The sequence below is a fragment of the Chelonoidis abingdonii genome, chromosome 3 (assembly GCF_003597395.2).
Source record: "Chelonoidis abingdonii isolate Lonesome George chromosome 3, CheloAbing_2.0, whole genome shotgun sequence".
Lineage (NCBI taxonomy): Eukaryota > Metazoa > Chordata > Testudines > Testudinidae > Chelonoidis > Chelonoidis abingdonii.
In genome coordinates, this window is record NC_133771.1 from 97,608,078 (window position 1) to 97,632,696 (window position 24,619).

General features: G+C 40.8%; 1 protein-coding gene and 1 pseudogene across 2 annotated transcripts in view; both read left to right on the forward strand.

Annotated features, from left to right (window-relative positions):
• PKIB (cAMP-dependent protein kinase inhibitor beta) overlaps positions 1-24,619 on the forward strand; it is a 155,359-nt gene that overhangs the window by 56,780 nt on the left and 73,960 nt on the right. The gene's annotated exons all lie outside the window — the stretch shown is intronic.
• On the forward strand, positions 812-22,793 carry LOC142046628 (uncharacterized; annotated as a pseudogene).

Sequence of the window (24,619 nt, forward strand, 5' to 3'; positions counted from 1 at the left end):
GGTTACATATATAATAACATCATAACATGCATTTTGGAACCTAAACTTAATTAACAAGATTTTATCATGTCTTAGAGTATTGCCCACCCCAAATCCTTGCCATGCTTAACAGCCAGGTTGGCTGTGACCCTCCTTTCATGACACCTGCACGCTGTCAGCTTGCCTCCTAGTTGAAGGATTTTGTGTATTTCCTTGCACTCTAGGATATGCTAGAACAATAATTCATAATTTGTTCATGAACAGGACACCCTCCTGCTGTGTGTTTCAACCTGTAAATTTTCTCTATTTTAGATTTCAGTCTTTCATTCAGCCCCTGACTTAGTATGAAAATAGGCCTCCATTAAGAGGCATACAATACAGAAATGACCAGACAGGCAGATAGTTATCTGCTACCTCCTGCCTGAAAGGAACATTTCTGAGGTGTGTCACCTCCTGGTGATCTGCCTTAACTCTAAGACCTGGTCTACACTATGAGTTTAGGTCAAATTTAGCAGCATTAAATTGAATTAACCCTGCACCCGTCCACACAACTAAGCCATTTTTGTTGACATAAAGGGCTCTTAAAATCGATTTCTGTACTCCTCCCCGATGAGGGCAGTAGTGCTGAAATCGACATTGCTGATTTGAATCAGGGTTATTGTGGATGCAAGTCAATGGTATTGGGCTCTGGGAGCTATTCCATAGTGCACCACTGTGACCCCTCTGGACAGCAATCTAACTCGGATGCACTGGCCAGGTAGACAGGAAAAGCCCTGTGAACTTTTGAATTTCATTTCCTGTTTGCCCAGCGTGGAAAGCTGATCAGCACAGGTAACCATGCAGTGCTCATCAGCACAGGTGACCATGCAGTCCGAGAATCAAAAAAGAGAACCAGCATGGACCCTACGGGAGGTACTGGATCTGATCGCTGTATGGGGAGATGAATCTGTGCTATCAGAACTCCGTTCCAAAAGACGGAATGTCAAAACATTTGAAAAAATCTCCAAGGCCATGATGGACAGAGGCCACAACAGGGACTCAACACAGTGCCACATGAAACTTAAGGAGCTTAGACAAGCGTACCAGAAAGCCAAAGAATCAAATGGACGCTCCAAGACAGAGCTGCAGACATGCCACTTCTACACTGAGCTGCAGGCAATTCTAGGGGGGGCCGCCGCCACTACCTCACCCCTGTCCGTGGACTCCAATGATGGGGTACTCTCAATTGCCATGCCTGAGGATTTTGCGGACGGGGAAAATTAGGAGGAGGAGGACAAGGTTGAGAAGACCACAGAGCACACCATTCTCCCCAACAGCCAGGATCTTTTCCTCACCCTGACTAAAATACCCTCCCATTCCTCCCAAGGTGGTATCTCGGACCATGAAGCCGTAGAAGGGACCACTGGTGAGTGTACCTTTGTAAATATAAAACAAGTTTTAAAAGCAAGCATTTTTAATGATTAATTTGCCCTGAGGACTTGGGATGCATTCGTGGCCAGTACAGCTACTGGAAAAGTCTGTTAATGTGTCTGGGAATGGAGCAGAAATCCTCCAGGGACATCTCCATGAAGCTCTCCTGGAGGTACTCTAAAAGCCTTTGCAGAAGGTTTCTGGGGAGAGCAGCCTTATTCCTTCCTCCATGGTAGGACACTTTACCACACCCTGCTAGTAGAAAGTAATCTGGTATCATTGCATGACAAAGCCTGACAGCGTATGGTCCTGGTGTTTGCTGGCATTCAAGCAACATCTGTTCTTTATCTCTCTGTGTTATCCTCAGGAGAGTGATATCATTCATGGTAGCCTGGTTGAAATACGTGAATTTAAGTAAGGAACATTCATAAGTGGCCATTCCTACTGGGTTGTTTGCCTGTGGCTGAAAAGAAATCCTCCCTGCTGTTAGCCAAGTGGTGTGGGGGGGGGGGGGAGGCATTGGTACTGAGCTGTTCCCATTTAGCTATCAGGGATCTTCCCTGATACCAACCATGCAGTGCAAGGAGGGTTAAAGCGGTCATCCTAGAGAAAAGGATGGGGGGAGGATTAGTTTGGTTTCTGCTGCTGCACGTTAACACAAAAACCACAGCCCTAAATGGACAACTGAATGGGCTTTGCTTGGTATGGGAAAGGAGAGCGCTGGTGTTATGAAGGTTGCAGAAACTGAAAGACTATGGCTTACCGTGGCCGCCTGGAAGCCAAATTCTGTTGCCTGGAGTGTTTGATGTCTAAACACCAAAGTCACAGGCACTCAATATAAGATGCAAAAAATGACCTTGTACCAAAATCGCATGTGCTATTAAATGTGAATAGTGTTGTTCACTGTAAAATGTATCTCTTTAAATTCTTCTCTCTCTTTTTTTCCTCCTACAGCTGCAAATGTTTTAAACCTCCCTCCTCCATCCCAAAGGCTATCTCAGATAAAGTGGCGAAAAGAATGCACGCGCAATGAAATGTTTTCTGAGCTCATGCAGACCACCTGCACAGAAAGAGCTCAGCAGAAAGGGTTGGAGGGACACAATAGCACAGGACATGAAAATGGCCAGTGAACTTGAGGAGAGGTGGTGGCAGGAAGATCAGAAGATGCACGAAGCAACGCTAGGGCTACTGCGGGAACAAACGGACACAATGCAGTGTCTGGTGGAGGTTCAAGGGACGTCAGCTGGAGAGACTGCTGCTGCAGCCCTGTTTAACCACCCTCCCTCCTTTCCATGTTCCATAGCCGCCTCCTCACCCAGATGCCCAAGAACGCGGGAGTGTGGGGAGGAGGATCCAGGCACCCAACCACTCCAGCCCAGTGGACAGAAGGCTGTCATTCAACAAGTATTGAAGTTACCTCTTCCTTCCCTAATCCCCCACCCCACCCGGGCTACCTTGTGAGTTGTTTCCCTATTTTTATAATCAATTAATAAAGAATACATGGTTTTTAAATGTTAGTGACTTTATTTCCAATCTGTGATCGAAGGAGAGAGGGCGGTTTGCTTACAGGGAATTTTAGAGTCAACCAAGCCGGGGGTGGGTTTTCATCAAGGAGAAACAAATAGAACTGTCACATGGTACCGTGGCCAGTCATAAAACTGGTTTTCAAAGCTTCTCTGATGTGCAGGACTTCCTGATGTGCTCTTTCTAATTTGCCCTGGTGTCTGGCTGCGCGCAATCGGCCACCAGACAATTTGCTTCAACTTCCCACCCTGCCATAAACGTCTCCCTTTACTTTCACAGACATTGTGGAGCACACAGCAAGCAGCAATAACAATGGGAACATTGGTTTCGCTGAGGTCTCAGTGAGTCAGTAAACTGTGCCAGTGACCCTTCAAACATCCAAATGCACATTCTACCACCATTCTGCACTTGCTCAGCCTACAGTTGAACAGCTCCTTACTACAGTCCAGGGTGCCAGTGTACATCTTCATGAACCAGGGTATTAAGGGGTAGGCTGGGTCCTCAAGGATAACTATAGGCATTTCAACATCCACAACAGTTATTTTTTGGTCTGGGAAGTAAATCCCTTCCTGCAGCCATTTAAACAGACCAGAGTTCCTGAAGACAGGAGCATCATGTACCTTTCCCAGCCATCCCACGTTGATGTTGTGAAATGTCCTTTGTGATCCACCAGTGCTTGTGGCACCATTGAAAAGTACCCCTTTCAGTTTATGTACTGGCTGCCTTGGTGGTCTGGTGCCAAGATAGGGATATGCGTTCCGTCCATCCCCCCACCACTGTTAGGGAATCCCATTGCAGCAAAGCCATCTACTATGACCTGCACATTTCCCAGAGTCACTACCTTTGTCTGACGAAGTGGGTATTCACCCACGAAAGCTCACGCTCCAAAACGTCTGTTAGTCTATAAGGTGCCACAGGATTCTCTGCTACCTTTGATAGCAGCAGCTCAGAGATTGCATTAGCTACTTGCATAACAGCAACCCCCACAGTAGATTTGCCCACTCCAAATTTATTCCCGACTGTCTGGCGTTGCAAGCTTCCAGAGGGTTATCACCACTTGCTTGTGAACTGTGAGGGCTGCCCTCATTTTGGTATTCTTGTGGTTCAGGGCAGGGGAAAGCAAGTCACAAAGTTTCATGAAAGTGCCCTTACGCATGTGAAAGTTTCGGAGTCACTGGGAATCATCCCAGACCTGCAACACTATGCGGTCCCACCAGTCTATGCTTGTTTCCTGGGCCCAGAATCGGCATTCCATGGCATGAACCTGCCCCCATTAACACCATGATGTCCACATTGCGAAGACCCACACTTTGAGATAAGTCTGTGTCCATATCCTCATTACTCTTGTCAGCAGTATGCAGTAGACATCCGGTGACAGTGAAAAAAGGTTGAACGGGCTCCATGCTTGCCGTCCTATGGCATCTGCTCGGGCAATCTGGGGAAAAGGGCACAAAATGATTGTCGTCTGTTGCTTTCACGGAGGGAGGGTTGACTGACGACATTTACCCATAACCACCTGTGACAAATTTTTGGCCCCATCAGGCATTGGGAGCTCAACCTAGAATTCCAGTGGGCAGTGGGGACTGCAGGAACTGTGGGATAACTACCACAGTGCACCGCTCTGAAAGTTGACGCTTGCTATGGTACTATGGACGCACACCACTGAGTTAATGTGCTTAGTGGGGACTCATGTACCCGACTTTATACAATCTGTTCCCAAAAATTGACTTCTGTAAAATTGGAGTAATTTTGTAGTGTAGACATACCCTAAGGCTTTAAGAAGATAGTTTTTCAGCATACATAAATAACTCCTTAAATATTATTTTGCAATGATTATGATAACCAGTGGGCTACTAGTTCTCTGTAGAGACCTCAAGTGCCAACTTTTGGTGAAGGATTATGCATATTTCTGACCCAGGGATCCCTGTAAAACCCCAAGTACCCCTTGTTCCGTCTGCCATTTGGCATGAAGTGGTCTCTGGGTCACATTCACTAATATAAATTATATTAAATATGGGCTTGTTTGTGTGATCTCAAATGTGCTTTTACTGTACCTGCTATGTCCAGGCTGTCACAATTGTATTCTGAAAACTATAGCCTTGGTTAGATTATCCTGAAGGCAAGATGCAATGTTAGGAAAATTTGAAGTTTTCATAAAAATATTTTTTGCTGAAGTGTTAGCACAATCAAATATTTACATTTGATGTTCAGAATAGAAAAGCTAATCCTTTCACTTCCCCCATCATCAGGAACATAGACTATAATAGAATATTGTCTAGGTTTTAAAGAAGGGACTTCTGCACAAGGTTAGTGATTTTTAAACATCTGACAAGTGATTTTTTCTTCTCTGGGAAGAGCAAATTTTAAAAATTCAGTAAGAGCAGCTTTCATGTTCTTTACTCTTACACAGTCTTTAAATGACTTCTCAGGAGAGCTCAAGTATAGTGAAAGCTCATGCTAATGAAGTCTCCAGAGAAAGTATAGTTCTTCACTAATACTATTAGGACTTAAGGCTGCCTCCATGAAGAGTGATTACTTCTATTATAGATGTCGTCACACTTATGTAAACATCAGGCAAAAGCTCTTCTTTGTATTGTGAAATTGCTGGAGTGTCCAGGGGCTCCTAGGTAGGTAATTGAACGTGTGTTCTCCGAGTGGTATAACAAAGCTTTTACATTAGTAAGCAAGTGCTGCTTCCGTCCACCCACTCTTTTCCCTCCCATCATTAGCTTGAAATTTCTCAGGGCAAGTCTACACCATAAAATTGTCAGCCTAAGTTATGTTGACATACAGCCATCACAATAATTAATTTGCTTTTGCATATCCACACTACAACACTGGCAGTGCATATTCTCACTAGGAGCGCTTGCACTGATTTAACCTGGGACAGGTTCTGAAAGGCAGCAACAATCAATGTAAGCAATGCAGTGTCTACACTGACACTGAGTCAACCTAACTACATCGATTCAAGTGCTACGCCTCTTGTGGAGGTGGAGTGGGTGAGTTACATCGGTGAGAGCGACATTTTAGTGTAGCTGTTTACAGAGTTAGGTTGATGTAAGCTGCCTTACATCAACATAGCTCTGTACTGTAGACTAGGCCTCACTCATGGCTGTTTGCCTTAAAGGGGTTTAGAAGTTTAAAAGAATTTGAAGGTGAGGCTTTGTTCTGTGTACATTACAGGAATTTCTTTATCTGAGACTCATCTTTTATGTGCTGGAAAAGTCAGAATTCTGAAAGAAAGTGAGTTTAATAAAAAAACAAACAACAATACACATCTCTCAGTTATTATGGGAATGTTCTTGTATTGATGTAGGCTGCAGGCTATTCATCTGAATGGTGAAGAATATTAACACTGGATCAGGACAAAATAAAACATTTCATCGAATATGCTGTGTGTGATGGAGTGACTATCCCACACTTACCCAGATGGGCCAATTAACCCAATAGGCAACAGATTAAGGAGGCTCATCTGGGCAGGAATAGGCGGGGCCTATAAAGCTCAGGAGCTGAAAGGAGAAGGCAGCTGCTAGAAAAAGGCAGACATTTCCAGGAGAAGGAGATGAGTGAGTGGAGACTGCAGATGACAGTCACTCCCTGAGAAAAGGGAGGAGGCTTTTGGGAACTGGTAGGCCCAGGAAGACAAGGGGACCCAGCAGTAGAAAGAAGCCCAGGGATAGAGCAGTGAGACCAGAGAAAGAAGGCCCAGATTGTTGAGCTGAGGGCCCCTGGGCTGGAATCTGGAGAAGAGGGTGGGCCTAGGTTCCCCTACCAGCCAGTGGTCAAGTGGCACAGAGGCAGTGAGAGGGAAGAGAGTGCCTATGAATACTGAGGAGCTAAACCTCCTGCAGGAGGGGGGGAACACTGACAGCTGTGTGGCTGGGGGGCTGAGCCATGAAGAGTAGCTCAGTGGAGAGGGGAGGGATAGCTCAGTGGTTTGCGCATTAGCCTGCTAAACCCAGGGTTGTGAGTTCAATCCTTGAGGGGGGCCACTTAGGGATCTGAGGCAAAAATTGGTCTGCCTAGTAAAGGCAAGGGGCTAGATTCAATGACCTTTCAAGGTCCCTTCCAGTTCTAGGAGATTGGTATATCTCCAATTATATTGGGAAAAAAAAAAGTATGCTGTGGTTCCTGAGGCTGTGGGAGGAGCTGCAGGCAGACAAAGTGATGGTGTGCCAACCATGGACAGGGGGTGTCAGCCTCAAGCTAATCTTCAGAGAACCAGGAAGAGGCACTAGGCAGGTGGTGAGTGGTGCATCCTGTGACACTACACCTCTAAGAAAGAACTTAATTAGAATTAGTAGTTAACTTTTCTGTTCTGATACATTTTAATCCTTACATAAAGGACAGTTTACACATTGTTCTATATTTCATGTCTATTAGTGACTTGATTCCCCCCCACCCTGAATTGCCAAGATCTATAAGGCTCTTATAACTTAAATAGAGGATGTGAGTGATCAGCATCTCTGAGGATTAGCCCACATGTGTATATAAAATCTGTCCCCATCCATCATATAAGGTAGTGATCTAAGTGAGTCCATCTCAAAACAGATATATTAGAATTAAAAAAAGGCAACAAGAATGATTAGGTTTATGGGATGGCTGCCATATGAGGAGAAATTAATAAGACTGGGAATTTTCAGCTTGGAAAAGAAACAAGTAATGGGGGATATGATAGAGGTCTATAAAATCATGAGTGGTGTGGAGAAAATAATTAAGAATGTGTTATTTGCGCCTTCTCATAATACAAGAACTAGGGGTCACCAAATGAAATTAATAGGCAGCAGGTTTAAAACAAATGAAGAATTTATTCTCACAACTCACAATCAACCTGTGGAACTCCTTGCCACAGGATGTTGTGAAGGCCAAGACTATAATAGACTTAAAAAAAAACTAGATATATTCATGGAGGATAGATCCATCAATGGTGGGTAGCAATGATGTCCCTAGCCTCTGTTTGCGAGAAACTGGGAATGGGCGACAGGGGATGGATCACTTGATGATTACCTGTTCTGTTCTTTCCCTCTGGGGCACCTGGCATTGGCCGCTGTCGGAAGACAGGATACTGGGCTAGATGGACCTTTGGTCTGACCCAGTATGGCCATTCTTATGTCCTTAGGAACTGAATGGTAAACTTTTAACAATGGCAGCTGGGTCAGGAAAGTCTGCTCTCTTCTACAATCTCCCTATATTTATTAAAGAAATTATCTAAGTGAGAGAAGGTAAGTAAAGTAATGAGGTGAGTCAACATTGCTAGATTAGATCCTGGTGAGTGTAATATATGAATTCTGTGCTTCTTATCTGAATAATGGCCTTTGAATGCTTCCTCGCTCAGCTGAATCATCTGTGTCTCAATACAGGGTAGCAGGTGTTACGTTGATCCTTTTACCATCTGAAGCAATTGTCTTGCTTTCTTGTTCTTTAGATACTGATTTACTTGCTACATAAAGCATATACTTCTGTGACTGGAGTTCTAACTTATAGTGTGTGTGTGTGAGAGAGAGAGAGAGAAATTCAGAGTTTTGTTTAAAGCTCTGAAAAGCTGAGAATTCTGTTCTTGTCTCACCTTGTTGAGACTAAGTATTGCAGCTCTCTTGAGATAAAATTTTGATCTGATTTATTCCCAGGAGGCCTGATCCAAAGCCCAGTTATGTCGATAGGAAGACTTTCATTGACTTAAAGGGGTGTTGGATCAGGTCCATGAAAAACGCAAACAGGTAGAACAGCAAAGAAATGCATCTCCCAAAGGGCACTTATAAGCAGGCTTCTTGCCTCTTTGATGTTTCAGCTCTCCTCAGGCTCGCACTGTCAGCTCCCTCACAATTTCCTGACCTTTGATCAAATGGCCAAACAGTAACTTTGCTCCTGCTCTGTTAAGGTCAGAAGTCAAGTGGGGTGCCTTTGTGGGATGCCTATCAGCAGTTGTCCTCAAGGGAAAAGCATATGCAGCCAGTTCCAATTACCTTAAACAAAAGCAAAACATATTTGTCCTGGGGTAGACTACAAAGAGAAAACTATCAAATCACAATTGCAAGTAAACACATCAGGTCATATATGATAACAAAAATAGGACAGAGCCTTTGTTACAAAGTAGAGAGTGACTCTACTTCACAATGCTTCACAGTAAAAAGTTCCTCACCTGAAGGCTATTGGGCCTTCTCCCAGCTTGTTACCTCTGAGTTTCAGCTTCCCTATGAAAGTCTGTGTGTCATATCACTCCCCTCACTGAGACATAGCCCAGCAAGTAACTCTGTGTCTTGCCATCCTCCCTCCTTTTTTCTTTCCTTTAATCTTCTAAAGGATTAAGTACTGTTCAATCTACATACCTTTTATATTTGAGGGTCTCTAGAGTCAATGAAAGTCCTACACAGTAATGCTATAAGATAGGCCTATCTTTTTTCTCATTATTTCTGCCCCTGTTGGTGTTTTGCTTGCATTCTGACTTACATTTCCTAAAAAAGATTTCCCCATTTCTAACACAGGTGTATAATTGAACAGGAGGTGTCTGTACAGTGGTTCACATAATGTTCTATTAATGTCTTTTTGAAAGAATGCTCCATTAACATGCCAATGGAATATATAAAACAATATTAATTTCCTCAAGTTTATCTAGTAAGTACTGGACAAGTCACAGTGGACAACCTAGAGCACAGTTCTTAGTGAACAGAGAAAAATTCTAACAATTTGGCTGTCATTTGGAAAATACACTCAAGTATAGAATGGCAGAATAAATAATGGATGTCATTTTCCTTGTGATTTTCTGGCCAGAACTAGAACGGTACAAAAGGACATGATATGGTCCACATCATTGAAGCTGTTTTCCTCATTTTCCCCATCTATAAAATGGGGTTGGTCATGCTTATCTTCCTCAATCACAAAAGGGTAATGAAGATTAATGAGTTAGACTATAAAGCTCTTTGAAGATTTAAAAACGCTATTTAAGTGCTAAGTATTATTATTAAATAAAAACTAAGGACCATCCACTAGATTCATCCTATGCACAAATCTCTCTTCAACATTAATAATGGAAGTTATATTCTGATACCATAGCATTTAGGGATTATAAAAATATATAAATCTTAGTATATAAAGTCTTACGTACATTTAAAAAAAACATTAAAGAGCATCCATTGGGCATTGCAAATCAAGGCCCTTATCCTGCAAACTGTTCCACGTTGTTGGACTCCTGAGCACTTAGGCATGATTGGGGCCTAAGTGCTTGATCCTTCTTTGCTGTGAGTGCCCACAAATGCCATTGACTTAACTGGGAATGGGGGTTCTTCAACTCCTTACCAGAGGCACTCTGTGCCTCACAAAATGGGTTCCTAAGGAAACACTCAGAGAGAACATCAGCTAGGATTTATTCCCCCGTCCCCCCTGGAATTGAATTGGATTCTCTTACATATGAAAAGACAAAATTAGTGGATGATGAGTCTGTCCAATTTCTATATTTGTTGATTTATCATGTATGGAACCAGGACTCTTCAGCATTTCTTTCAGTGGTAAGTACCAAAAAATATTGCAATGAAGAATTAATGTTTGTAACTGAGTATTATAAAAACCTTCACAATTATAAAACAATGTAGAGCAGTGGTTCTCAAAGCCGGTCCGCCACTTGTTCAGGGAAAGCCCCTGGTGGGCCTGGTCGGTTTGTTTACCTGCCGCATCTGCAGGCTTGGCTGACTGTGGCTACCAGTGGCCGCGGATAGTGGCTCCCACTGGCCGTGGTTCACTGTTCCAGGCCAATGGGGGCTGCGGGAAGTGGCGCAGGCTGAGGGATATACTGGTCGCACTTCCCGCAGCCCCCATTGGCCTGGAACAGTGAACCACGGCCAGTGGGAGCCGTGATCAGCTGAACCTGCAGACGCGGTAGGTAAACAAACCGGCCTGGCCCGCCAGGGGCTTTCCCTGAACAAGTGGCGGACCAGCTTTAAGAACCACTGATGTAGAATATTCACAAGAAAACGGAATCTGTCACCTGATTTGATTTGCATAAAACAGCACATGCTTCTAAATATGAAAAGCTAACATGATTATGGAACTTTTGTTATATATTCTGAGTGAACTCCAATGTATTTAATTCAGTATTTACTATATTGATGAACTAATTGGTCAACAGGCCAGTCTTTGCAAAAACAACTAAATTATATTTCACAAAGAAAGAAGAAATCATTTTGGAATCTGTCTGTCTTTCAAAATGTTGGTAACTGGTGAACCAAAGCTTTTAAAGCTGTTAAAAAAAATTGCACAGTTTGTTCAGACATTTATTTTGAAAGTTCACATGAGCTGACATCCTCCTTTTAATGCTGTTCTGTTATATAAATCGGTAGTTGTCATCTTAGTGAATTTAAAGTAGCCCATACCTTAAGCTGTGATAAAATGTAGAAGTTAGTCAAATTTCATACCTCAGAATTCAATATTTTTATCACTAGAGGGACCTGTGGAAAAAAAAAAGGTGAAGCTTACACAAAAAATTCTTAAGACCATTTAAAAATGCTGGATGCTGATGAACTCATTGGGAGATTTCATTGTAAATTCTTCAAAAACACATTCTGAACTGTAAGAGCTGAAGTAGGCCCTTTGTACATGGTCAGTTCTATGCCCTGACCTAATTTTTATACGTCTCCCTTGAGACTTTGATGTCCAAAACTTTGTGATTTTATATTTATTGTTCCAGAAGAGTCAGTGAACATTTAAAAAAAATATCAGTTTAGATTTTGGTTTTGAAAAACAAAAATGTGGTCTGATTTTTTTTTTTTAATCTAGGTTCCTTTTTACCTAAATCAACAATAGTTAGGAAAGACTGTTTAAAAAGTTCCATTTCTAGCCCCTGTCTAATTCAACTATGTGGATTTCTCCTGACCCTGGTGGGAATTAAGACATCTATTTTTTTGTAGCTCCCAATGCTCCAACACTCAAGGATATAACAGTGAAGAAAAGCATTACCATGAGGATGTAGTTTATATTAATGCTTTTCTCTAGTGTGAATGAAATTTTCTATAATCTCTTTCCTCATTCAATATTTCTGATGTCAATAATTTATATAATACCTGTGCACCTGATGATTTGATATATAAATAATAGCCAGTTGTTTAACTGTGTGTATAAAAAGTCAGAGAGTTTGGCAATTTAGGTTGAGGTGATACATAAATGATATTTGAAACTAAGGCCACGTCTACACTACGGGATAATATCGAATTAGCTAAAATCGGTTTCTTAAAACTGATATTATAAAGTCGAGTGTGCGCATCCACACTAGGCACGTTAATTCGATGGTGTGCGTCCATGGTCCAAGGCTAGTGTCGATTTCTGGAGCGGTGGGTAGTTGTCATCTTAGTGAATTTAAAGTAGCCCATACCTTAAGCTGTGATAAAATGTAGAAGTTAGTCAAATTTCATACCTCAGAATTCAATATTTTTATCACTAGAGGGACCTGTGGAAAAAAAAAAGGTGAAGCTTACACAAAAAATTCTTAAGACCATTTAAAAATGCTGGATGCTGATGAACTCATTGGGAGATTTCATTGTAAATTCTTCAAAAACACATTCTGAACTGTAAGAGCTGAAGTAGGCCCTTTGTACATGGTCAGTTCTATGCCCTGACCTAATTTTTATACGTCTCCCTTGAGACTTTGATGTCCAAAACTTTGTGATTTTATATTTATTGTTCCAGAAGAGTCAGTGAACATTTAAAAAAAATATCAGTTTAGATTTTGGTTTTGAAAAACCAAAATGTGGTCTGATTTTTTTTTTTTAATCTAGGTTCCTTTTTACCTAAATCAACAATAGTTAGGAAAGACTGTTTAAAAAGTTCCATTTCTAGCCCCTGTCTAATTCAACTATGTGGATTTCTCCTGACCCTGGTGGGAATTAAGACATCTATTTTTTTGTAGCTCCCAATGCTCCAACACTCAAGGATATAACAGTGAAGAAAAGCATTACCATGAGGATGTAGTTTATATTAATGCTTTTCTCTAGTGTGAATGAAATTTTCTATAATCTCTTTCCTCATTCAATATTTCTGATGTCAATAATTTATATAATACCTGTGCACCTGATGATTTGATATATAAATAATAGCCAGTTGTTTAACTGTGTGTATAAAAAGTCAGAGAGTTTGGCAATTTAGGTTGAGGTGATACATAAATGATATTTGAAACTAAGGCCACGTCTACACTACGGGATAATATCGAATTAGCTAAAATCGGTTTCTTAAAACTGATATTATAAAGTCGAGTGTGCGCATCCACACTAGGCACGTTAATTCGATGGTGTGCGTCCATGGTCCAAGGCTAGTGTCGATTTCTGGAGCGGTGGGTAGTTGTCATCTTAGTGAATTTAAAGTAGCCCATACCTTAAGCTGTGATAAAATGTAGAAGTTAGTCAAATTTCATACCTCAGAATTCAATATTTTTATCACTAGAGGGACCTGTGGAAAAAAAAAAGGTGAAGCTTACACAAAAAATTCTTAAGACCATTTAAAAATGCTGGATGCTGATGAACTCATTGGGAGATTTCATTGTAAATTCTTCAAAAACACATTCTGAACTGTAAGAGCTGAAGTAGGCCCTTTGTACATGGTCAGTTCTATGCCCTGACCTAATTTTTATACGTCTCCCTTGAGACTTTGATGTCCAAAACTTTGTGATTTTATATTTATTGTTCCAGAAGAGTCAGTGAACATTTAAAAAAAATATCAGTTTAGATTTTGGTTTTGAAAAACCAAAATGTGGTCTGATTTTTTTTTTTTAATCTAGGTTCCTTTTTACCTAAATCAACAATAGTTAGGAAAGACTGTTTAAAAAGTTCCATTTCTAGCCCCTGTCTAATTCAACTATGTGGATTTCTCCTGACCCTGGTGGGAATTAAGACATCTATTTTTTTGTAGCTCCCAATGCTCCAACACTCAAGGATATAACAGTGAAGAAAAGCATTACCATGAGGATGTAGTTTATATTAATGCTTTTCTCTAGTGTGAATGAAATTTTCTATAATCTCTTTCCTCATTCAATATTTCTGATGTCAATAATTTATATAATACCTGTGCACCTGATGATTTGATATATAAATAATAGCCAGTTGTTTAACTGTGTGTATAAAAAGTCAGAGAGTTTGGCAATTTAGGTTGAGGTGATACATAAATGATATTTGAAACTAAGGCCACGTCTACACTACGGGATAATATCGAATTAGCTAAAATCGGTTTCTTAAAACTGATATTATAAAGTCGAGTGTGCGCATCCACACTAGGCACGTTAATTCGATGGTGTGCGTCCATGGTCCAAGGCTAGTGTCGATTTCTGGAGCGGTGGGTAGTTGTCATCTTAGTGAATTTAAAGTAGCCCATACCTTAAGCTGTGATAAAATGTAGAAGTTAGTCAAATTTCATACCTCAGAATTCAATATTTTTATCACTAGAGGGACCTGTGGAAAAAAAAAAGGTGAAGCTTACACAAAAAATTCTTAAGACCATTTAAAAATGCTGGATGCTGATGAACTCATTGGGAGATTTCATTGTAAATTCTTCAAAAACACATTCTGAACTGTAAGAGCTGAAGTAGGCCCTTTGTACATGGTCAGTTCTATGCCCTGACCTAATTTTTATACGTCTCCCTTGAGACTTTGATGTCCAAAACTTTGTGATTTTATATTTATTGTTCCAGAAGAGTCAGTGAACATTTAAAAAAAATATCAGTTTAGATTTTGGTTTTGAAAAACCAAAATGTGGTCTGATTTTTTTTTTTTAATCTAGGTTCCTTTTTACCTAAATCAACAATAGTTAGGAAAGACTGTTTAAAAAGTTCCATTTCTAGCCCCTGTCTAATTCAACTATGTGGATTTCTCCTGACCCTGGTGGGAATTAAGACATCTATTTTTTTGTAGCTCCCAATGCTCCAACACTCAAGGATATAACAGTGAAGAAAAGCATTACCATGAGGATGTAGTTTATATTAATGCTTTTCTCTAGTGTGAATGAAATTTTCTATAATCTCTTTCCTCATTCAATATTTCTGATGTCAATAATTTATATAATACCTGTGCACCTGATGATTTGATATATAAATAATAGCCAGTTGTTTAACTGTGTGTATAAAAAGTCAGAGAGTTTGGCAATTTAGGTTGAGGTGATACATAAATGATATTTGAAACTAAGGCCACGTCTACACTACGGGATAATATCGAATTAGCTAAAATCGGTTTCTTAAAACTGATATTATAAAGTCGAGTGTGCGCATCCACACTAGGCACGTTAATTCGATGGTGTGCGTCCATGGTCCAAGGCTAGTGTCGATTTCTGGAGCGGTGGGTAGTTGTCATCTTAGTGAATTTAAAGTAGCCCATACCTTAAGCTGTGATAAAATGTAGAAGTTAGTCAAATTTCATACCTCAGAATTCAATATTTTTATCACTAGAGGGACCTGTGGAAAAAAAAAAGGTGAAGCTTACACAAAAAATTCTTAAGACCATTTAAAAATGCTGGATGCTGATGAACTCATTGGGAGATTTCATTGTAAATTCTTCAAAAACACATTCTGAACTGTAAGAGCTGAAGTAGGCCCTTTGTACATGGTCAGTTCTATGCCCTGACCTAATTTTTATACGTCTCCCTTGAGACTTTGATGTCCAAAACTTTGTGATTTTATATTTATTGTTCCAGAAGAGTCAGTGAACATTTAAAAAAAATATCAGTTTAGATTTTGGTTTTGAAAAACCAAAATGTGGTCTGATTTTTTTTTTTTAATCTAGGTTCCTTTTTACCTAAATCAACAATAGTTAGGAAAGACTGTTTAAAAAGTTCCATTTCTAGCCCCTGTCTAATTCAACTATGTGGATTTCTCCTGACCCTGGTGGGAATTAAGACATCTATTTTTTTGTAGCTCCCAATGCTCCAACACTCAAGGATATAACAGTGAAGAAAAGCATTACCATGAGGATGTAGTTTATATTAATGCTTTTCTCTAGTGTGAATGAAATTTTCTATAATCTCTTTCCTCATTCAATATTTCTGATGTCAATAATTTATATAATACCTGTGCACCTGATGATTTGATATATAAATAATAGCCAGTTGTTTAACTGTGTGTATAAAAAGTCAGAGAGTTTGGCAATTTAGGTTGAGGTGATACATAAATGATATTTGAAACTAAGGCCACGTCTACACTACGGGATAATATCGAATTAGCTAAAATCGGTTTCTTAAAACTGATATTATAAAGTCGAGTGTGCGCATCCACACTAGGCACGTTAATTCGATGGTGTGCGTCCATGGTCCAAGGCTAGTGTCGATTTCTGGAGCGGTGGGTAGTTGTCATCTTAGTGAATTTAAAGTAGCCCATACCTTAAGCTGTGATAANGACGGGTACAGCATTAAATCGATTTAACGCTCTTTAAATCAATTTAAACGCATAGTGTAGACCAGGCCTAAACTCTTCACAAAAAGGAGATGTTGGTCAGATGCTGCATAAGGTAATAGTGGCAATTGGTAGAGTTTAAATAACTCTTTGATATGAGCAAATATTGATATGCTCATTACAACTCAAAGTGTAAATTGGAGAACTTGTCATTGTTAAATATAGAAGGATGTTTATTGGAAGTCTGTGCTGTTAGAAGAGAGAGACGGAACATGGGGGAAAATGTGCTGCAACCTATTGTACTAGCATGGCATTGGAAAGGAGGACAGACTTTGCTAAGATGTAAGACCTTGAATCCTACTTGAGCAATAGATTGTCACCAGAATATATGGCCTCGCTAGTTAGGCTGTGACTCAGTATCCATACTATTAGGTTTTATTCTGCTTCACCTTTGTATTTCCATGATTTTTATTATCCATGTCAAATAAACATTGCTGCATTTCAGTCCGTTGGCAGTGATAACCATTGCCTTGGTGAAGGCAAAAACTGCTAGATGTTTCTTTGAAAAACTCCAGACCCTGATCTCAGATAGCGTGGAATCACTTGGTCAAAAGTACAAGCACCTTCTCAAAATGGTGTGAAAAAAAATGCTAACCTCAGTCAGTATGGGTACAGAGGAAGCCTATGACATTGAATAGAAATTCTTTGGTACAGTTTCAGTGAGAGAATAGCAGGTTTGTGTGGGACAGAGGGGCTAAAAAGGGTGGTCAATTGTATCTTATAACTTGCTACAGTTGAGAGACATGAATGCTAATGAGTGTATCCCTGGTTAAGAATTAAACTAAGGAATACTATAACATGACCAGGTCTGATGTCTATGCACTGGTTGTTAAGACTCACACGTATGTAGAATACGAGCTTCCAAAAAGGTGCATAAGTTTTCCTGGAGTAGAGATGGGGGAAATTTTTCTGCTGGTGAAAAGTGCAGAGTCAGGAAAACTCAGTTTTTTCACGAATTCCTATTGGTTTTGCCAAATTGTTTGTGTTGCACAAAAAACAAAAACAAAATCCAAAAAAGTCAAAACATTTTGTTTTGACATTTTTGAAGCAAAAACATTTCAATTTTTTGACTTGAAATATCTTTTCATTTTGACATTTCCTCAGTTTTATTAAAAAACTGAAAGTTTAAAAAATGCTTGAAATTGAAATGCCTCTGTGGCGTTATTGACATGAACTACGACTGTATAGATCATTGTTGCAAGGTCATATAGTGTACAAAGGTTGTCGTGTGAGGTGTCTATGAAGAAGTTATGATTTTCTAGTTATAATTATGCTAGCTGCATGTGTGTATCATTTTTATATTTGAAGTTATGAATATGGGCTATGTACTTGTATCTCAAATGTATTTGATTCCAAGTAGCCTCAGTGAAGCATTTAGTCAGCTTCTTGAGAAAGGACTATTCTCAGGCAGTGCCCAGTCAAGAAACACTTAACTGACAATGAATTTTGGGAGACGCCAATCCACATCTGAGCTTTTCTGGGAACATTCAAACTAACATGTAAACAATGGCAGTCAGCCTGAAAACTGAGTCATGCATGCAAACTTCCCCATGTGACTCCACACTCCATCTTGCTGCTGAGATTTTTCACAGTAAGAACAATGAGGGGTCCTTCCATGGGCAGAGACTATAAAAGGCCCTGAAAACCCCTCCATCTTGTCTTCAGTCCTGCTTCTGACCTCTGAAGGAACCTTGCTACAAACTGAAGCTCTGAACAAAGGACTGAATGACACATTCCCGCTGTGGATGTACTCCAGAGACTAGATTTGTGCCAGCAGTTTATTCCATCACTACTTGAAGGCTGAACCAAGAACTTTGCCATTACTGAATGTAATTGATTCCATTTAACCAATTTTAGCTCTCATTTATATTTCTTTCTGTTTATGAATAAACCTTAAGATTTTAGATTCTAAAGGATTGGCAACAGCATGGGTTGTGGGTAAGATCGAATGTGTATGTTGACCTGGGTCTGGGTCTTGGTCTTGGTCTTTTGGGATTGGGAGAACCTTTCTTCTTTTACTGGGGGATTGATTTTCATAACCATTCATCCCCAAAACGAGTGGCACTGGTGGTGATACTGGGGAACTGGAGTGTCTAAGGGAACTGCTTGTATAGATTATGGTTAGCCAGTGGGATAAAACCAAAGTCCTCTCTGTCTGGCTGGTTTGGTGTACCTTAAAGGTGGAGAAACCCCAGCCTTGGGCTGTAATTGCCCTGCTCTAAACTATTTGTCCTGAATTGGGACTCTCAGTTGTGTCCCGCCAGAGGCAGCATCATTACAGCCTCATTCTGGATTGAACAAACATTTTGTTTGATTCAAAACAATATTTTGAAATTTTCAGCAAACAGAAGAATCAAAAAAATAGTTTGTTTTGGGTTGACCTGAAACATTTTTTTGTATTTTTCATAACTGCCAGCAAACTGAAAAATCAGTTATTCACACGGCTGTTGCTTTGAATGAGCAGCATTCCGGTTATTGCACTCCCTGTTTTATGTATGTGAGGAACACATCTTTGCATATTCTCTTCTGCAAGTCAGTGCTCATGTGTGGTAATCTAGCCTCCCAGTCCCAGACCTGGACTTTAGCGTCCACAATCTGGTCCTGTCCCAAACCTGGACTTTTGCGTCCAAAATTTGGGGACTTACCTGAACTCCCCCCAAGCTCACTACCAGCTTGGATAATTTCGCTGCCACCAGGTCAGGTATTTAATTGAGAGAGCCTGACCTCCCCCTTTCCTCTCTCTGGTGTCCCCAACTCTTCCTTTTGGGGACCCCCAAAGACCCAGAGCCCTGGGTCTCTCTCTCTCTCTCTCCCAGCTTCCCCCCCCTTTCCTGGGTTAGCCGGTGCAATGCTACGCTTCGCTCCTTGAATACAACCGGAGAAGCAATCTAGCTTCCCCGAGGCTAGGTATTGACCTAGTCAGCTCACACAAGAAATTCCCCCTCCCTTTGTTCTATAGCCTTTCCCGCCCTTGGGACAATAGGGAGATGAGGCACCGAGTTTGGGCGTTTCCCTCCCCCCTCTGCCTCACTAGAAAAGAAACTTTCACCAGGTTTAAAAGAAAACTTTTATAGAAAAACAAGAAAGAAAATACAAAACAATAATCTTGCATTAAGAAACTCAATACAGCTCTTGCTTAAAGAAAAATATGAATAAACAGTCTGATTTAAAAGATAGCCCCGATTAAACCAGTCCAACCAATCCACATACATGTAAATACAAACCCAAAGCTCCTCATAGCCGAATTGCTTGGGGTTCTTTTGTACTCACAGATGTGTAGGAGACACTTGTAGATAAGATGCAGTTAGGAGGAAGCTTGTTAACTCACAGCCAAGAAAACAACAAAAGACACAGCCATCCACATCTATTCGTACAACCCAAAGCGCCTCATAGCCGAATTGCTTTGGGGGTTCCTTTGTACTCACAGACTTTGGTATAATATGTGAAATAAGAAGGAGTTAGGGAGGAAACCTTGTTTTACTCACAGCCGAGAAAACAAAAAAGACACTGAGTACAAATTCCCGCCCCTGACTTTAAACAATCCAGTTCTCTGATTGGTCCTCTGGTCAGGTGTTTGGTTACGCTTTCCAGGTAAAAGAAACTTAACCCTTACCTTACCTATCTATTTATGACATCATGGAAAAGCACAGGAGCCTCAGCTCAGCCAAGATAAGCTTGAGCACTATAACTGCTTGCAATTGGAAGCTGCAGATGAAATGTTATAAGGTTATGTACTGATTTTTTTAATTATATGTCAGCAGAAGATTGTCATTCAGCAGGAAAACTCATTTCCAATAACTGCTTTAGATCTGTAGCTCCACACAGAAGTGCTGCACTGTGTTATTAGTTTATAATGTTTGCCACAAAAATATGACAACTAAAATGATACTCGTCTAGAACAAACAAAGTTTAACTGTGGTGAGCGTTTAGTATGCAGTCTCTGGGAATCGAATTTAAATATTTACACTGCTAACAAAGTATCTGAACAAAATACCACTATATCTGTTACCACAGTTTTCTGGAGGTAACCGATCCCCTTTCTACAAATCAGAAAAACAAGAAACGGAGGAAGTAAAAATGACTAAAATTGTTTTTCAGATTGTGCTGCAATTGCTAACTAAATTAGATGTTATTTTTTCTAAAAAAAGCTGACTGTGCTTTTCAGGCTGTGGCATTTTCATTTGAACAGTGTTTTTTCCCCTGTAGGTTACGGTACACTAAGAAACCAATTGGTAAGTGGGCAGAGTACATCTTAATGGAGCACATCATTGACTTGATGGGTGAACAAGTTGTTCAGCCAATAAGGTTTGCAGAAGCCAAAAAAGGCTTGAACACTTGTTTTGTGCCATCAACCCATGGGGTTGTGGCAGGGCCGGTGCAACCATTTAGGCGAACTAGGCGGTTGCCTAGGGTGCCAAGACTGGGGGTGCCAAAAAGTGGCGCCCCCAAAAAATTTTTTAAATGGTTGCAGCCGCTGCTGCTGGAGGGGCTGAGCTGCCGGCAGCAGCAGCTGCCTGCCGCAGGCAGCCCAAGGTGTCCCCCGGGTCAGGGCGCTGCCGGTCAGTGCGCCCCTGAGGTCAGTGCGCCGCCGCCGCAGCCCGGCAGCCCAGGGCGCCCCCCCCCCCAGGGTCAGGGAGCCGCGAGACCCGCATGCAGGGCGGCAAAATGTCCGGGCACCTAGGGCGCCAGAAACCCTAGCGCCGGTCCTGGGTTGTGGGCAATGCTTTTGACAGCAGGGTTCATTATACAAGGTGGAGAACTGAAGCAAAAGCTCAGGTTAACATGGACTTAGCTTTGATCATAAATAATAATGGACACATTGAAGAGCTGATGTAACAGGAGGTCCTATCTGAGGACTGTCAGCATGTCCATTTGCCAGAGTAAAATCTGGCCCAGAGCATTATGGAGAGCTTTATTTATAGTAAATTTTAAATCATCACGGTAAATAGTGTAGCATTGGTGGTTCTCAACCAATGTGTAGTGTGGACCACATATTCTTACAGAGATTGCTCCATGGATCATCCTCACTGCGATGCTGCTGCCAAGTTTCTCTCTCATTCATGATCATGCAACTTCCAGGTGGCAACTACCACAGGTGCTTACATGGGAAAGAATTTATGTATCTTAATGATCCTGAATAAATAAATCTTTGGCATCTTTTGAAAACAGTTAATCACTAAATTGTTCTTAATTTTCCTACTTCCATCTGTTCTGTTCTTCACACTCCTCCACTCCCCTTTGCCTCACTGTCCTCTTCCTCCGCTATTGCTTCTTCTCTTCCTTCCTGCTACTGAGTTCCCTCACTCTGTTCTCTGTGCATTCCTCTCCTGACAGTGACTACCAGTTTCAGTCATTCTGGTGGCTCCAGTCCATTAGGCTGGCTCCTGTTTGTTCTCTTCCTCCTACATATCAGACATACCTTGGAGAAGCAGCTGGAGACAAGGGGCAGAGGCCATGCCATATGACTAGCTAACTCTTCACAGACCACCAGCAAGGGCTCTTTAGACCATAGCTAGGGAACGGTTGATACAAAATGTATACAATATGCAAAGTACAGGAGAGTTGTCTTACCATTAGAGAACCAGGAATTGGGACTCAGAGCTTAATCCTGCTAGGTGCTGAGCACTGTAGTCGGATCCAACTAAATACTAAAGCACATGCTTAAAGTAAAACATGTGAAGTAATGTGCTTACAGTTAAGCATGTGCATAAGTCTTCTGATGGATTGGGCTAGAGTGCTCAGCACCGTGTGGAATCTAGCCCACAGTTTCTGTTCTTGGCTCCACTTCTAACTTGCTCTGTGACCTTGATCCCTCTGCCTCAGTTTATCAGTCTGTGGAATAGTTATAATTATTCATACAAGCGAGGGTTATTGCTAGTAAAGTGCTTCGAGAGTCTCAGATGCAAGGTTCTCCAGAAGTATAAAATATTCCTTACTTATTGAGTAGCAGTCATAAAAAGAATGAGAGAAGGAGTGGTTTGTGCTCAAGCCCTAGTCTTTGAAAAAGATTTCAATATTGTGTTTCTTGTTAAAACTATCCATTGTAATATGCCTGTGCTTGAAAACTGATGTCAAACTTTGTTGCTATTAGGAAATGAAACAGATAATATCACTTTGAAAAGGCCTAATGGGAAAAGTCTATATTTTAATGTGTGCAACAGTTAAGGTCTTTTTCATAACCAAAATGTGAAGAATAGATCTAATAATCCCTTGCAGATATTTTTCCAGTCTAACTATGAGAACTTTGAGTACCAAAATGAATGTACCTTGGGATAATTGTTCATAATTGTAATCATATGTTTCAAGAGCTGTGGGAACTGCTCCAATGGAGCCTGTTGGGAACTATCAGAATGCCACATTTGTCTGCAAGGCAGAGGACAAATACAGTCAAAGATTTCAAGAACTTATTCAAACTGTTATTAGTAATACAAAAGTGGTAAAGTTCTTCTCTGTTCATGGATATATTTAATTAGAATACATTACTCACAGCCAGGATGCTGAATCTCCAAGGATTTTAATGCTAGAGCAGAGATGCTGTAGCTTGGATTTAGTGTGAAAAGCCTCTATCATGTCTCTCTGAGGAAGATTTTAGAGGAGAATCTATTGGTGAGCAGAAGATAAAATGAAGGATATGTTAGGGCAAGGGAAGGTGCCATCTATCATTTAAACATATCTGGCTTCTCAGTTCTTCCTCTGTCTGTGTTGACATTTATTTCTACCATTCTCTTCATCCTGGTACATGGGTGTCTAATTATTATGTAAGTTCAACAAACAATATCAGGAGATTCCAGGATATTGAACAAAAACTGTGAGTATTTGGCACAAACGCAAACAAATGGAGAAGTACACTGTAAATTGAACATTAGAAACTCACAAGAAATGTGACTTAGTTATTGTCATCTTTCCCGCCCTATTCCCCTCCACCAGCTTTTCATGTTAATGGATCCTAGATCTCATGGATTTGTCTCTTGTCCCAGCCCTAAGCCAACAATAGCTATTGAGATGTATAGGAATCTGTATATAACTTAATAGTAAAGACTAATTCAATTAAAAGAAATTTCTAACATGGCATCAGGATACTTGTTAATTCTCAGAGTCAGTTATCCCTCCTGTTTTCATTACCCCTCGATGGAAAGGCTGAGAGGAATTTATCAAATTGGCTTTTTGACATGCTTTTTACATTTTGGGGGGCTGGATTCTGTGAAATTCTACCCAACCAGCCTTCACTGATCTTGAATGGGCTTTGACAAATCTTGGCTTGTTCATCTTTACTATAGTATGTGAGCTCTGTGTCAACATAAATTATATTTGTCTCCTGTTTGGAGTATCTGGTTTTTATTTGTATGGAACATCTAACAGTTCTCCAAACACTAATCTCTAATTATCCAATTCACCTTTCACTTGCATAGCCTCCCTCCCCACCATCAACATACTTTCTTTTATAGCTGTGATGGACTAGCTTGTATTCAGTTCTCTGTATGAATATTTATTTCTCATAATATAATTTCAGACTTAATATTCCTGTTAGTTCCCTAGGAGACCAATTTGTTCCAGGGCAATTCAGTAACTAAGGCTGTAATCAATTCAGAGTAATTATTTTAGAGCCTGATCATGCTAACTTTGCTCACATTGAGTAGTATCTTACGCTGTGCATTGTCATAATTATTTGAATTGAATTACTTGCAGAGTGAGGTAGAAATCATAGTCAGGGAGGATGGCAAAATCAGGCCTTTAGGGCTAAAAGCCTGAAAGGGAGCTGCGTGAGCTCAGTCACCCAAAGGTAGCCCCAGCAGACATTGTACATGGACTTGTAATTTCCTTTCTTGTCTCAGGGGACAGGGGGAGAAAGAAATGAGGTGTAACAATTTTACTGTTGGCACGTACCAGCAGCAAATTATAGCAAACCTGTGTGGGCTTAGTGGTGCTGTCTGGCTGGCATATTGAGGGCTGCGGGGTGGATTTGAGGCCACACACATCCACTGTCCACTGCTCTGGAAGTAGAGTAGCTCTTAAGCGTCCTTACTCCTATGCACTGGGCCCAATGCTCAGGTTGTTCGGTGAGGAAGATCTTTCTTCCCCGTACTCCCCTGTGGGGGTGAATAGGCCAGTTTTTACTTGGACTATAGTTAGAAATTCTTATAGCTTTTCTGTAAGAATACATGATGTTGGGGTTCCCTCTTCCACTTGGTTCCCCAAGAACTCAGTTCGACTCCAGTCTTGTCACTCAGGTTCCTTTATCTGGCATACAGCAAAGCTACACTGAGTTGATCAGATTCAAGCCTAGGATATAGGGCA